This window comes from Capricornis sumatraensis, chromosome 11 (assembly GCF_032405125.1).
Source record: "Capricornis sumatraensis isolate serow.1 chromosome 11, serow.2, whole genome shotgun sequence".
In the NCBI taxonomy this organism is placed as follows: domain Eukaryota; kingdom Metazoa; phylum Chordata; class Mammalia; order Artiodactyla; family Bovidae; genus Capricornis; species Capricornis sumatraensis.
The window spans coordinates 34,769,020-34,781,559 of NC_091079.1; the positions used below are offsets into that span (position 1 = coordinate 34,769,020).

At 48.2% G+C, this 12,540-nt stretch overlaps 1 protein-coding gene across 14 annotated transcripts in view; it reads left to right on the forward strand.

The window, feature by feature from the left end:
* Window positions 1-12,540, forward strand: part of MTSS1 (MTSS I-BAR domain containing 1) — a 162,600-nt gene that overhangs the window by 96,106 nt on the left and 53,954 nt on the right. The window contains exon 1 of one of the 14 annotated variants that reach the window (XM_068983789.1): window positions 617-687. The exons of the other annotated variants lie outside the window; for them this stretch is intronic. The gene's annotated coding sequence lies outside the window, so the exon portion shown is untranslated. Of the gene's footprint in view, window positions 1-616; window positions 688-12,540 lie in introns of those variants that run through there. 14 annotated transcript variants of the gene reach the window in all.

Sequence of the window (12,540 nt, forward strand, 5' to 3'; positions counted from 1 at the left end):
ACCAGGACGTGAGCCTGATTCTACCCGACAAAGAGGACAGCCACTCGTACATGTCTTCTCATTCACTCTTCTCTCTGGCTCCCAAGTCCTGCTCAGAAAGGCATTCCTTCCCCTGGCCCCCTGAAAAGGCATGATTTGCATATTTGGATCTGAAACACTCACACCCAAACTCCTGACAGACTGGGGGCCTCACGCTATTCCAGCCACTGAGGTCTGTAGCAGGGGACATGTGGCCACATCGTTCATAGCATTCGTCTGTGAAACAAGTACAATGAGCTGAGAGCATCAGGAAATTGCCAGGCATTTGCCAGACATCTGTCATTTGTCATGTGGCGGGAAGGGAACAGCTTTGTGTGGGGGCTCATTCATTCTCGTGCCCACACCTCCCTGTGCTGGGCACATCCACCCTTTTGGGTCAGTCTCCAATCCCCTCCCGCCATCTGCTGGTTGGTCTCTGTTTATCTGGATAGACGTTGATTTCAGCGCCATCGACACACCTGGCATGATACAGGGCTGCTTGGCCCTCCCAGTGGCACCTGAGACTCAGCCAAACCAAACCACCGCCTCTTGATTTCCGTGTCTGTTCATGGAACTCCCAGTTGAGGTTGTCTGGACCGCAGACGTCAGACCTGCTTTTGATTCCTGGTCCTGCCTTGCTCACACTCTCCCCGCTCTCAAGGTGAACAGGTGAGGCTGCCTGAAGCCCTCTCATGCCCATCTGTTTCTTTCTCTCTGTCACATCGCCCCCTGAGTCTGCCTTCAGTCCTCTCCTCTCTGAACTTTGGTCCCTGCCTCTCATCAACCCTCCTGCAGCCGGGACAGTCTGGTCACCACCCCGCCCTGCTCAGGAAGATGGCTCTCCCTTGGCGTCTGAACACAGCCTGTGGGTTTGGAGCTCTTCTGTAGCTCATGTTAAAGCTGTGTGTGCAGGCTCCCGTCCCCACTCCCCACCCCCCCCCGCCAACTCAGGGATCCAGCCCTTGGGCACAGGACTGCCTTGTTCCTCTTGTCCTTCCAGGTCTTTGCACACCATGAGCCTTCTCAGATCCATGCATGAGCACTGACTAGCATGTTTAAATGCAGACTTGGAGGAAATCTCTCCCCTTTGTTTTCAGCTGGTTTAACCTGCAGTTAACAATTCACCTAGGGAAGCAATGGCTCATGGCTTTTTTTTTTTTTTTTTGTTAATTTGGCTATGCTGGGTTTTAGTTGCAGCACATGGGATCTTCATTGCAGAGTGCAGGCTCTAGCTCCCTGACCAGGAATCAAACCTGGGCCCCTGCGTTGGGAGCACAGAGTCTTAAGCACCAGACCACTAGGGAAATCCCATGGTTGCTAGCTTTGATGAGCTGACAAGAGAGGAGGCATTTTTTCCTTATGTTCTTAGGGAAGGGCAAGATGGCAACATATTTTAGAAGGTGTTTCTGTGTTTTAGATGTTCTTTATTTTTTAAAGCCAAATGGTTAAATTGGATGGTCTATATTATAAGCTTCACTCTTTCTGGCCAATGTGTTAGTTCAACAGAAATTCACTGTGCAGATGAGTGGTTTGGGGAGAAGGTCAGGGCACCAAACTATTTTGATCTCTGGATTTAGTTTTGTTGGGGAAAAAGAAAATATGGTGTTCACATTGCATTTTCTAATAATTTTAGCCTTTCACTATTTGAACCTGTGAAGTTGATGGATCAGCACCTTAGTGGAAATTATCTGGGGGAAATACGACAAAGTTAATACATACGTATGAACACAAATACATGCAGTTTAGTCCCCTTTGTTCTTTGTAAGAAGGAAAGTATTTGTGTGAGTTCTGATGACAACAAATGAAGTTAAACACTTCCAGTAGGGTAACCACACCCTGTGACAGCTACACTGAGTAGTGTGGGGAATCTCTTGTTATTGGAATCCTTTGAATGAAACCCTTCTCTGGATTAGCTGTCGCTGGACTGCTTCCTCTAATCCCCAGGACTTCATTCAGCTCCTGAAAGGGCCAATAAAGGCAAGCAGGTCAGCTTGTTCTTACTCTTGTACAGGGGTGGGGTTGCCTGCACTCTGACCTTACTGTAGGCCCCCCTCTCCTTATTCTCTGGCGACTCCAATCAGCGAGGGTCTTTTGAACTGAGAGACTCTGGCCAGCTCATGGTAGCACATCACCCAAGAGAAACAAAACCCAACCAAATCTGGAACCCTGTGGGTCAATGCCAAGCGCCCCCTTGAGAATCCTCATGTGTCTCCAAGGGTTAGGAGGATTCTCTGGGAAAAGCAGTGGGGACTAGGCCATGAGAGGTCACTGGTTCTGCGTGACCAACAGATGCTGGTGCCGTGCTGGCCACGTTCCCGCCCCCGGGACTGCCTCCCAGCTCTGGCGTAGGGCATCCCGCCCTCCCTTCCTGGGGCCGACCCTTCAGCCATGAGACCGTGACCAGCAAGAACACGGCCCCGCCATCAAGGGTGCCTCAAACAAAACCTAAGGCCATTAAACTTTTAATTAAACTATTTCACTGTTGGGGATATTGTGACTCATGTTGAAAATGAATCGCCTACCTTTCTGTCTAGCTCTAAAAAAATAGATCCCTGGTTAAACATTTACAGGTCAGAGTCATGGCGATGGCAGTGGCGCCCGCGTTTTCTTTCCTTGTGGGTTTGGGTGTGGAACGGGAAGAAAGGGGCCGGTTTGAAAGGAGGTGGTTTGTGAGGGGTTACCTTTCTGGTGAAGGGATTCCAGGTGATCAGGGTGGCTGTGCTTTTCCTCTTTACTTTTCTTTTGCTTTCTCTTGTCTTGTTACTCCAGAGGGATGCTAGGAAGGGGCTGGAATGTGGGCGAGGACGGCCTTTGAACTAGACTGCACCGAGCTCAGTAGGAGAAACCATATTCCCCCTCCAGTCATTCTAGATAGTGTTTCATTTGCCCTATCAGAGCTTGGTGAGGCATCGAAATCCCATTGTTCTGCTTTTTAATTTAATTTTGCACTCGGGCAGAGAAGAGATGTTTGGAGATTCTTGGAGTGTTATTGCTGTGTGCACAAGGCTGCCGTTCCTGCTGCTGAAACGTCTGTCCTCACGGGGGTCTGGCCCTGGCATTATTACTCTGCTATAAAACTGGCTGACTTAATTAGTTTCAGTGAAAGTAAAAAATGAAAATGAAAGTGCTGGTTGCTCACTCATGTTGGACTCTTTGTGACCCCATGGACTGCAGCCTCTGTCCATGGGATTTACCAGGCAAGAAGAATGGAGTGGGTAGCCATTCTCTTCTCCAGGGGAATCTTCTCAACCTGGGAATCAAACCTGGGTCTCCCGTGTTGCAGGTAGATTCTTTATCATCTGAGCCCCCAGGGAAGCCCTTATTAAGCTTTAGGTGACTCCTAAGAAGCTTTTCGTCCTGTTCTACATGATGGGAATTTCTGGGGAAGAAATTGAGGGCCTCAAAAGTGAAGGTGTGTGGTTGACATTGGGTTTTACAATGGTATAAGATCAACTATGAAATATTTTGAGCTTCCATTGCCTGCCAAGATCTTGTTAGGCACCCTTGGGCATCGGAGTTGGTCTGATGACTTCTCAAGTACCTTATCTAGACGAGTTAAGCAGAAGCTCTCCATTTTCTGACTGCCTCATGCCGTTTTCCCAAAGACAAACTTCAAACTTTGCATATCAAGCCCTAACTTATAAGTTTCTTTCCCTCTGATGGACATGATAAGCCTCGAGAAAGTTGAAGCAGTAGAAAGCAAAGAAATCTGCTGTGGTTTGTGTACTGTTTTTCTCTGGCCTGCAGTTGATGGCTCTTCGGGGAGAAGTGTCAGGGTAACAGAGCATTAGTGGTGTGTTGGGAGCAAAGCAGACATATGTTTCCTGCATTATAGGAACGCTGGGCCACATGGCCAAGGATCCCTTCCAGTTCCAAGAGTCTAAACTCTGTGGTATGTGTGTGCCTGCTAAGTTGCTTCAGTTGTGTTTGACTCTTTGAAACCCTATGGACCGTATTCTGCCAGGCTCCTCTGTCCGTGGGATTCTACAGGCAGGAATACTGGAGTGGGTTGCCAGGCCTTCCTTCAGGGACTCTTCCCGATCCAGGGGTCAAACCAGTGTCTCCTACGCCTGCTGTATTGGCAGGCGGGCGGGTTCTTGACCACTAGTGCCACCTGGGAAGTCCAAGTATTTATCCAGCTAAAGATGTCACAAGTCTTTTGAAACAAGTCTGAAAAGATCAGCCAAATCTATTTTGTATGAATATGTTTGCTTTTCCATTGGCTTTAATGACATCTGTTGCCCCACTCTATTTCTCAAGTGATTTTTTTCCTTCCCAACTTTTCAGCTTCTTTTTTGTCCAACATATTTTTTTTAATATTTTATTTTATTTTGGAGTAGCCAATTAACAATGTTGTGATAGTTTCAGATGAACAAGGCTAAGGGGCTTGGCTATATATATATATATATATATACACACGTGTATCCATTCTCCCCCAAACTCCCCTCCCATCAGGCTGCCACATAACACTGAGCAGAGCTCCAGGTGCTGTACAGTAGGACCTTGTTGGTTATCCATTTTAAATAGAGCAGTGTGTACATGTCCTTCCCAAACTCCCTACCTTGCCTTTCCTCCCATCCTTTCCCCCTGATTCAGCAGGTGTCTTCTGAGTGTTGCTCATGCTGAGCGCTGTGCAGCGGACAGGAGCCCCGCCTGCGGGAAGTTTAGTCTTGGTGGAGGAGACGGAGTAAAGAAACAGTGGCAGGATGATGTGTGACAGGCTGTGACGGACACAGAGATCAAGCAAGAGGGAGCCCCTTAAAGGCAGAGCTCCTGGAATGCTGCTCAGTCCTGGCGACACCCAAACAGGGTCACATGGGGGCACAGACACTGGCGAGCAGGGCAGAGTCCCAGCGTGTACCGAGATGAGGGACGAGGGTTTAGGGAGGCCGACATGTTTGGAAGCTGCTAGGGTGCCTGTTGTCTGGAGTGTGTGTGTTGGCAGTTAGTGCCGATTGTTTTTTTTCCCCCAAAGATTCTCAGGTGCCAGTTTAAAAGAACATTCACAGAGATCCTCCTTTCTGTCTGTTGACTCAAATGGTGTCAGCTCTATGTGATGCAGGTGAAATCCTCCTCCTGGTGAATACTAATTACCTCCGATACTGAGTACAAGGAAATTTGCCATCAACCAACTTAGCAAACATCTGTCCAAACCATTTGGAGCAGAGCACAGCATCTTTGCATTTTCCAGCCATCATAGCCCCGAATGTTATAAATCCGTTGTTGTGGAATGACTTTGAGGGTGTGCGGAAGTCGTTGTTAAGCCTGAGATGACTTCACATCTGTTCCCTTTTACGTTGGGTTCTCAGAACTGTATCTCAGCCTGCTTTCTGTTAGTTCATGCTTTGGTGGGGGGGGGGGGTTTCTTTTCCTTCTTTTTCCCTTGTGTCTGGGGAAGCCCCTTCTTCTTGGCCTTGTGTTTGTGGTGCTGAGGGTGAACGGGCTCCCGACTTCTGGAGACTCCTGGAGAACCAGGGTCATCAACCACAGTGCTGATCTGGGGAAGGATGGGCAGGAAACCCTGTACTTGGTGTCCCCTTGGGAATGAAAGGAGTGGCCGTGGGCTCCTGCCCCTCCTTGCTGTCCTTCTGCCTGGTTACGCCACGTACAAGGCAGGTGTGGTTTCTGCAGGGCTGCCGAGTCTGCTTTGCCAGCTGCCCAAGCATTTGTTTTGTCAACGGCAGATCACATAGGAAAAACTTGGCCCTCATCCTCTGTCCCGTTGACATCATCTTTGGAAATCTGTCTTGTGATAATGTGGAAAGATGCGGCAGCGGCTTCCTCTCCACCTGAGTGAAGGCCAGAGACTTTGTGAAGCAGAGGAGTGTGTTTTAAGTACTTGTCCATTCGCTTGTGAACAGTTGATTCAGCTGGGGGATGGCGACTGGTTCTCTTCAGCTCCCGCTGAGCAGCCTGGGCAGCAGCTTGGTGGGGAGGTGGGGGGTGGTTTACTTAGAGAAGTGGTGAGTCTGATGGAAGGTGCATGGGCTTTGGACACACAGGACCTGATCTGCAGGCCGCCAGCTCCCTTGCACGTTAGCTGTGTGACCTGCGGCAGGTTACTTATCCTCTCTGTGCACAGGCAGGTTGAGAATGTTCTGAGGAAGTGTTAGATACCAGACCATCTGGAAGGAATACTTTCACACATTACTTTGTGCAAGACTGAGAAAATATGCATAGCACATGTAAAGAATCCCCCTTTCAAAAACAGAATTGGGGGCAGGGTGAAGGATAAGGGCTAGGCTACCTTTTGGAATACCTGCAGCTTCTATGCCCCAGCTATTCCTCATCTGTGATGGGAATAGTCGTGCCCAGCACATAGTGTTGACATGAATATTGGAAATCTAGCACATTCATTGCCTGACACAAGATTGCTGGCCCAAGCTGTGGTCGTAAATTTTGCTAACTGCTTTTTTTTTTTTAAATCTCAGAAGTCTCTAAAGTTTGGGTGTGCTCTGGTTTTGAGTGGTATAGTGGGTAAGTGGAGGGTGCCCAGGCCCTTGGGGTGGAGATCAGTGTCTGCTGAGACCCCCTTTTATGTCCCCACCCCCTCCAGCCAGATATGGATCTCTTTTCTTCCTCAAAACATCTCATATTGAAATAGCATTTTGCTGCTTAAAAAAAATTTCTTTTTTGCAAATTTCTGGTTTGGGCAAGATCCCTTCTGAAGGACCAGATGGTTTTTCAAGGACCTTCTCACTTTCCCTCTGGTTTTCTCATTTCTGAAGAGTAGAAGAACTGAATTTTAGGTCTTTTATCATTGGCCAGGAAAATGAAGGTAAATGGGGTTAAGGGAGTTAATAGCCTTTGGATCTAAATGTCTGCTCCACCCAACCGAATGGGGACTGTCCAGGACCCTGCTGGCTCTCTGGTGGGAGGAGAGAGGTGTGGGGTCCCTGCCTCTTTGTGGCAGCTTCCGGTCACCCAATGACTGGGCTGCGTGGCAGCCACATCAGCACTTCTTCCAGGAGGGAGGAAGCCCTCACTGGATAGCCAGGCTGCCTACAAAGCATCTTTTTGCCACCAGCTTTCTGGGAAGGAATCCTGGAAAGAACGTTGAGCACAGACTTTTAAGTCCGAGGTAGACAGACAGCCTGCCCTCACCTTGAGCCTTTCCAGCTGTGGGTCTCCTCCTTACATAATCCTGATTGGAAAGACATTAGGATTTGCTGCAGGCAGAGAGCCAATGAAATGCTAGTCCTTAGGTGTGGATTTATGCCAGTTAATCTGATTGTTTGCTAATCAATCCCTGTTTTCCTAAAGGGGCTCAGAATCTGAAATGAAAAAGCAATCAAGATTTCAACAGCTCAATGCCTTATTGCTCAAGTGGTGGATTGAGAAAGAATTTAATTCTCTCTTGGATATTATCATCAGTAGCAATCACTTCAGACTCAGAAAGGGAGTGTGTTAGAGGATGAGGGGTTGGGGGTAGGTGCTTACTGGAGCCAGTTATTCCCTCTTCTTCCTTTCCAGTCCCCCTATTCCATCATAAGATTAATACCTGTGATGAGCAGGCGCCCATTTGTGTATTCATCTAACGCTCTCATGCGACCTTCCCAGGTGGCATTAGAGGTAAAGAACCTGCCTGCCAATGCAGGAGACATAAGAGACGTGGGCTTGATCCCTGGGTCAGGAAGATCCTCCGGAGGAGGGCATGGCAACCCACTCCAGCATTCTTGCCTGGGGAATCTCATGAACAGAGGAGCCTGGCGGGCTATATAGTCCATAGGATCGCAAAGAGTCAGACACGACTGAAGTGACTTAGCATGTATGCTTATGAAACCATGGACTCTTTCATGCAGGCATGGTCTTACTGGTTTTTATACGTCCCATCTACAACGCTGGCATGTGGGCAGGACATCAGAACGTACAGCATATGGGTGGGCCAGGCCCACACACAGAGCAACACTGATGGGGTGCTTTTACTGCCCGAGACCAAGCACACTTGCAGCAGTGGCGGCAGCAGCAACACAGACCGAGAAGGTGCCAGAGGCCGTGTTCTTAAGCCCCACCAGCTTCCAGTCCACCCAGAGGCACGGGAACATCGCACTGTGTGCAGCTCACGGCCCTGGAACCGCGTGTTGCAGACTCAAGCGCAGGACAGTGCAGAACCTCTGACACAGTCGTGGCAGAGTGTTGGCTTGTTCCTTTGTACACTGAGCGTCTTCCTATTGGGTCTGGTTGATCTGTGCCCGCATCTGTAAACGTGAAATTGCATTCCTGTTTTGGTTGGAGGCAGATGTGGCCCAGAGTCATGAAGACCCATGTTGTCACCTCTGATGGTGGCAAAGGAGAAAGTGGTCCTGGGGAGGGACAGGGGACCCTGCCATTTCCAAGGGCCTGGGGGCCTGGGCAGGCTCATCCTGTGATTCTGAAGGATTCCTTCTAAGGCCACCAGACTGCTCTGGTTGGTGAAGGCATCATATTCCTGTGCTGGACTCAATTCCTCCTCCCGAACCATCTCCAGAGCAGAAACTCAGGCTAAGGTGAAATTGCTGAGATCCTTTGACATTTTTCATTTTCAGTAATGGGCAGATACACATAATATAACAATTTCCATGTTTATATTTTAAAATACCATTTTTCAGTATGCAGCTCAGTGTGGTGGTGTTATTCATTAAACTTTTCGGCTCTTTAGGACCCCATGAACTGGTCCACGGGATTCTTCAGGCAAGAATGCTGGAGTGGGTTTCCATTTCCTTCTGCAGGGGATTTTTCCGACCCAGGGATTGAACTCATATCTCTTGTGCTGGCAGGCAGATTCTTTACCACTGAGCCACCAGGGAAGCCCTCTCAGCTCAGTAGTGTTAAGCATATTCACATTGTCTTGCAGCCAGTCTCTAGAACTTTCCTATCTTGCGCAATTGAAACTGTATGTGTTAGGTGACAGCTCCCCATCTTCCTCTTATCCTAGCCCCTGGCTCTTCCACAGTCTGTTTTCATGATTTGGATTGCTCTAGACACCTCCTTGTAAGCAGAATCAGGCAGTATTTGTCTTTTTTTGACTATTTCATTCAACAGAATGTCCTCAAGTTTCATCCATGCCATCGCCTGTGTCTGGATTTCCTTCCTCCTTAAGGTTTGACAACATCCTTTCGTAGAGCTCCTTTGAGTATGTATTTGTACGGCTTAAGAATGACTGATGGACTTGGGTGCCCTTTAGCTCATCCAGATGCTATTGCTCATTTTTTCTGAGGGCCCCCTGGGCCACTTCCTCTGCTTTTAAGAGGTGTTATGATTCATCTAAACCAAATACGACTGTTAACATTTGTTGAAAGGTTTTTCCAGTGCTTCACTTGGGCCTGGAAGCCACAGCTGCCATTCTGTTGAATACCTTTGAGTGACGTTACCGTTAAAAACTATTTATTAGTTGCACCAGGTACAGCATTAGGGGTTCTGCATAGAACAGCCCCCGCACTCGTGCTGACCGTGTGCTTGGCCCTGTGTCTTATAGATGCTGTCTTGCTGAGTCCCCTCAGCAGCCTGATACTGTTGCTTCTCTTTGTAGAGATGAGGACGCTGAGGCTGGGAAAGGTGAGGACTGGTAGGGACTGGGGGAGCTGGGCTTTGAACCCAGGTCTGACTCTGGTGGTTGTGCCCTTGAACTGCTGTTCTTTAGGGGCCCTGGCCAAGAACTGGGCTTTCTCTTAGGAACACAGGTGAAAGGTGAAACAAAATTACTAATTCGGTGCACGGAAGGGTTGTGGGATGTGTGTATCAGAAATGAGCAGGGGTTAAGTAGGTTATTGCAGGCAGGCTTGAGAGCAGGCACTTCCTGAAGGAACATCTCATTCACTCATCTTTCACCAGCCAAGGCCAGTGGACACCTGTTTCATGAGAAACAGCCCTGCTATCAGAGAGCTTCCAGTGGATCTGATTGACTTTATGCTACTTTGAAAATAGAAAAACCAGTAGCCAAGAACTTGCCATGTTATCTGGGACCTCGGCCACTCACTCCTGAGTTTTAAATGAATGAGTTAGTTAGCATCTTAACCATTTAAAACATACAGCTCAGTAGTATTAAGAATATCTATATTGCTCTGCAGTAGATCTCCAGAACCTTTATTAACTTGCAAACTGAAACTCTATACCCATTAAAAATTCTCCATTCCCCTGCCCCCAGTCCCTGGGGGGACCATTGTCCTTACAACCACCATTCTCCTTCTCGATGAGCCTGACTATATTAGCTACCTCATATATGTAGACTCATACAGTATTTGCCTTTTTGTGTCTGGCTTAACTCCACTTGATGGAATACCCTCAGGGTTCATCCATGTTTTTGTAGCATGTCACTGGGTTTTCCTTTCCTTTTTTTAAGGCTGAGTTATATTCCATTGTGTGTAAGCACCGCATCTTGCTTATCCGTCGTCCACAGGCGGACGTGCATTGCTTCCACCTCTTCCACCATGCCTCTTCTTTTCAACCTTTCTGTGCTTTGGTTTGCCTCGGGGTGAAGTTGCCCCACAAAGCTTGACCTTATTGGTGGCTCCCTCTCACACTTGGCCTCTCCTTCCAGCCTCCTCGTCTGGACCACCCCCATGTCTGTGATGCTGTGGTCACTTGGACTCCTTAGAGGCCCCCAGACACACCTTGTCCCTTCTGGCTGCCTGGCCTCTTGTTCTTGCCTTGTCTCTGTCTGGAATGCTCTATGTCCCCAACCTTCTGGACCCTCCAAGTATCCTGTCTAAGCCTGTCTGTGCCCTTCTGTCTCAGCTTACACAAGCTCGTCTTGACTTCGCAAATCTGAAACCTTACCACTTTGTGTCATCCATTCCCATTTACCCGTCCTTTTGTGCCATGGCCTGGGAGCTATTTTTAGAGCAAAGACTGCTTTATTGACTCATCTTACTGTCTGTGCGTGGCAGGTATAGAATATTTATTAAGTGCAGGAAGAGTGCCATCCTTTCAAATGCAGGAGTCTCCTCTTTTTCTCCCTCTGCCCTTTACTCTTTGCCATGAAAATCCACGTCCCAAGTTGAAATTGAGTACTTTTGGGAATTCCCTGGCTGTCTAGTGGTTAGGAATCTACGCTTCCATTGCCAGGGGCATGGATTTGATCCCTGGTATGGGAACTAAGGTCCTACAAGGCGTGTGACACAACAAAAATCAAACAAAAAACCTGAGTACTTTTTTCTGGTAGAAGCACTGTGATGGGATGTGGTCAGGTTCAGTAGTATGTGGTTTAGATATGGAATGCGTTCAGTTTGTCATCTACTCTGAGAACTTAATTTCCATTCACCTCATTGTTTCTTTGGGGGTAAAGAAATCATGTCTGTTTCGAAAACGACTGAAGTATAAACAGTTTTCTGAAAAGTGCACTTCTTTGGTACGTTGAGGTCTGCTGTTGGTTTAGAAATCAGAGATGATTTTCCATCTCCATAATGAGGACAAAGATGAGTGGTCCTCTCTCCAATAGGAAAAGAAATCTGCTCATCCACCCAGAAGGGAGAGGAAAAGGGTGTTGCAACCTCATTCTTAGCTGAGTAATTCTTGAGAATTTAAAGTATGACTTTTTAAAAACATAACATGCGTGTTGGGCCATTGGTACTAGCCTCGGTTTAAACCAGGTTTCAGTAGTAGAGAATTATCCCATTCTGTCCTCCAGCCATCTGGTTGGGGCTGTCCCTTTGCTGAGAGTGAATTTGTCTATTTTAGTTTGCCAAAAGACAAAACAGAAGATGAGGGTGGCAGAGCTGGAAGTCCATGACTCAGATTCCACTCAGACCGCATTCCGTATTTGACTGGGGTAGAGATCAGACTTTAGATGCCCACAGCTCATTGCCGATGGGAATGGTGGCCGCTGGAGTTGTGCAGTGCACGACCTGTGCAGCCGTATGTGGCAGCCTTCCTTGTTAATCCAGTAGTTTAGTATTGTCAGATGCCCTCATCTGTTCCTACCCTTGGGTTCACTTGTGTCCGTATCTATCTGTCTCTCATAGACACACAGACACAGATGCACACTCTTTCACCTTGAGGTCATTCAAATGTCATTGTTTTTCCTGTTTTCTCACTTGGGACCAAAAGATCCCTGATGCCGAGACTTCTACCTGCAAGGTCAGTTTCAGCTTTGTAATAACTGGTAATTGTTCTCCTAAAATAAACCAGCCTCTCCAGGGCTGGGAGCTGGTCTTGGCAGTGTGTGGACGCAGAGCCATGCTCGCCTAATGGCCACGTGCCTGTGCTGCTTCCCATAGCGCGGCGCGGTCATCTGGAAACGCGGCTCTCAGGCCTGTGGTGGGGGAGGGCCAGCTCCTTTTCTGGAAGGAAACGAGCCTGCTCCTGCCAGTCCCGCCACCTCTCGTCCTCTGCCTTCTGGTGGGGCACCGCTCTCTGCCTTTGTCATCCCCCAGTTGTCACCACTGTTTTGGAGTGGCCATCCCCATCTCCGTGGGATGCTCACCAAACTGACACCGATTCTTCCTGGAGCTAATTCCTGACTCTGACTTTAGAGTTTGCTGATGAAGTACCGTTAAGATGGTTTTCTGGGTTCTTCCCTGAAAGAGTGCTGGGTTCCTGGTTAAG